Source organism: Humulus lupulus, chromosome 5 (genome assembly GCF_963169125.1).
Source record: "Humulus lupulus chromosome 5, drHumLupu1.1, whole genome shotgun sequence".
Lineage (NCBI taxonomy): Eukaryota > Viridiplantae > Streptophyta > Magnoliopsida > Rosales > Cannabaceae > Humulus > Humulus lupulus.
Window position 1 is genome coordinate 5,684,339 of NC_084797.1, and position 3,592 is coordinate 5,687,930.

A 3,592-nucleotide genomic window follows, 5' to 3' on the forward strand; every position below is an offset into this window, starting at 1 on the left:
GCTAAATTTTCACTACTTAGATAAATTTTTTCTAAGTAGAAAAATAAACTTTGCTTTTGTTGAATTTCATCTGTATGGTGAGTTATGGTTACTCACCTCCCCATTTTTTATTTTTTGTAGATGAATCGCTTTGACTGTAGGGGAGGTGACAACCACACGAATTCTGATATGTCCATCCCGCAATCGAGCGATACTCCTCCAAGTAGCGCCTCTTCGTTGTTAGTCATGCTCAATAATAGAGTTTCCTACTCGACCAGTGATACATGCTCAGCTGACCAGGGAAGTTGTATCTCTCCTGACCAGGAAAACGTTGCACCTGATCAGCTAACCTTGTACCTTGCCAGTAGTTTACTCTTTTTTGTTGTGAAGACAATTGTTGCTTAGCAGCTTTGATATTTTTCTCGTACAACCGAGCTGTTGGCATTTATACTTTACTTTTCTTTGTTAACTTAAAACATTCTAAGTCTTTTTAGACTTAAAAAGTTTTAAGTTTTTTGTGAATAGTAAAGTCACTCTGATGTATGCCTTATATTTTCGCATGAGTACTTAGTTTTCTAACTTAGAAATTTTAGACATTTCATAAGTCCATACTAAGTATACTTTCTCACACTCTTATTGCTCTAATATTTTATGAGCATGTTTATTGTCACACGAATATCTACTCCTAACTTGAAATTTTAAAAAAATTCCAAGTTACTTAAGCTTTGTCAAACAAGTTAGCTTAATGGCCTTTTTGGACTTCAAAAATTGACAAGTCAGCCTAAAAACAGATATATTAACTCGTGCTCTTATTGCCTGTGTTAAATTATATACCAGTATACCCCATGTGTCCCCCAGGTGATCGAGGGTTGAAAGATCCTTAGTCACTTGCTACCTGACTGAATCTGTTCAAGCAGTTAATTACTCGTGAAACACATAGAATATATGGAAAATATTCGAGCAGTTGAACACTGCTTGAACGTATCGACCAGTTGAACATTGTCCGATTTTACCGACCAGTTGAACACTGCTCGGATAACTAACACACATTCATATTTGTAGCAAGAATCGACCACATTGCGCGTAGTCTCTTTTATTACTCATAAATTAAAAAGGACAAAATGTGTCTAATAACGAGTCTTAAACAACCAAAATTGTTCAAAAATAAAATGAATGGTTAGCAAATAACCAGCTCATAAACCAAACTTAAATAACAAGTCTAACAACTCGAAATCAAGCTACCACTCTGAAAGCAGTATTTAGAAATATATCCTTCGATGCTCGCCACTCAAGTGGTTTCTGATCCTAGCACTCCCGCTCAGCATACTTCTCCTTTGCTTCGTTGCCTTCCTCAGCCAAGTGTGGACCTCCACATATAGTGTCTAAGGTAAAATCCACAGGTCCGGGCTGCAAGGGTGGAGATCTTTGTCGCTTGAAACCAGGATTGCTGCTACCTTCTTCTCCTTGGGGTGTCTCTGCCCGGTACTTCCTCAACTTGCCCGACCGGAGAAGAAATTTTATCTCGTCCTTGAGGTGATTGCATTCATTTGTGTCATGACCATAATCTCCATGGAAATGACAAAACTTATTCATATCTCTCTTCCTCATCTCTTTCCTGATGGGTGGAGGTTTCTTGTAGGGAACCTCTTCATGACTAGCAAGATATATCTCCGCTCGGCTGGTCGAGAGAGTGGTGTAGTTAGTGAATTGAGGCTCATACTTGGTTGGCCTTTCATTTGAATTCAACTTTGCTTTCTTTTCCTCATGGGGGTCAAACCCGTTATTTCCACGTTTCCTTCCACCAGAGTCACTTGATCTTCCCGGATTGTTTACGCCATTCTCCTCTTTCTCTATTGCATCATCCAATTTCATATACTTGTCCGCCCGGTCAAGAAATTGCTGAAGTGTTGAAATTGGATTTCTATGTATACTGTCCCACAAAGGGCTCCGATAAGTTATCCCAGCAGATATGGCAACCATCTTTCCCTCATCTCCTACAGCAGTTGCTCCATTGGCTTCTCTCATGAATCTCTGTATATAGTTCTTTAGAGACTCATCTTTTCCTTGTTTGATATCTACCAAGTGGTTGGCATAAACTGGTGGAGTCCGGGTAGTGTTGAATTGTCTACAAAACTCCTTCCTGAATGCTTCCCAAGAGGTAATGGAGTTTGGCTTAAACTTCCAATACCATTCCTGGGCAGTATCCGACAATGTAGTTGGGAAAAATCTACACCAATAATCGTCACTTACTCCGAGCAATTCCATTTGGTCTTCGAATTTCCCAACATGTCTGATGGGATCTGCCTTTTCTGTATATATTGGCAGAACTGGTGCTTTATATTTTGCCGGTGGCTGGGCTGCTCTAATTCGGGCACAAAATGGGCTGCCACTCCGGTGTTCTATCGCATCTATCCCAGAAGGTCGATTTGACAAACCTTTCACTGCAGCAGTTAGCATGTCAAGCTGGGCTTGGATGGCTAGTGCAACTGATGAGGTTCCAAGGTCTTGACTGCCTGGTTGGGCATTACCATTTGGCGCGCCATCGTCAAGTATTTCTACTTGACTGGCAGGGCGGTCCAGATTTTTCCCTTCGACCGGGACGGTCCTCCTCTTGTTGGTGATAACGTCCCTCAGATCCTTCCGGGAAGCATGCTTTCCTGCCCAATCAAACACCGTACTTTTTGATTTTTCAGAGGGATTACTACGCAGGACTTGCTCTCTCCTACTACATTGCTGGCCGGGGTGTAGTGGAGGCCTTTCGGTACGCCCCAGGTAGTCTTTTCCTCCTTGTTGGTCATGGCCCTCCTCTTCCTTTGACCGGTCGGTGTGATGACTATCAGCCTCATCACGACCATGCCCATCTTTGAACTGCGAAGTCCTCTTATCTCGAGGAGCTCTATTGTGCTCCTACTCAGGAGGTGTTTTCTTGCTACCTGATTTATGACTTCCTGACCTAGAAGTCTCTGATCGGTGGCTCTTGGAAGGGGTTCTAGAGTGCTCCCTTTGCATCGAGGCAGTTCTGGATCAGTCCCCATCATCTTCCCGACCAGGGGGGTTACTCCTGCTTCTGCCCGATCCTCGAGAATCAGCTCTATCAGTTGTCCTCCGACCAGCGTCATTATTTCTTGCTCCCTGGGTAGCTGCTTCTAGAGCAAGTGCTTCTTCACGATGTCTCCGATTGACCTCCTCCTGTTGTTTTTGAGCTCTTTGATTCTGGCCTCCATATCGTACCTTTGCTGCTCTAACGCGGCTTTCTGCCTGGCCATCTCTTCAGCGAACGCCTCCTGTCTGGCGTGGAATTGTGCCATCTCCTCCTGAAAGGCGCTCATGGCTTTCTGGAGCTTTTCAACTTCTGGAGTTACATCCTCGAGCACGAATCTAGGCTCAGTTTCACAGTCTTGAAGGCTAGGACCTTCTGATCTGGCAGGCTCTTTAGAGGAACCTGTCTTCTTGGAGGCCGCACTGGTGTTCCTAGATGCCATAATACTTCAGGGACCGTATGTCTTTCTCTTCAGGCTCTCAATGAAAGCACCAAAATGTTGACCGCGTTTTTGGCCAACGACGTGAGAACGTTAAAAACGATGAAACCTTCAAGAGAAAATAAATGACACAG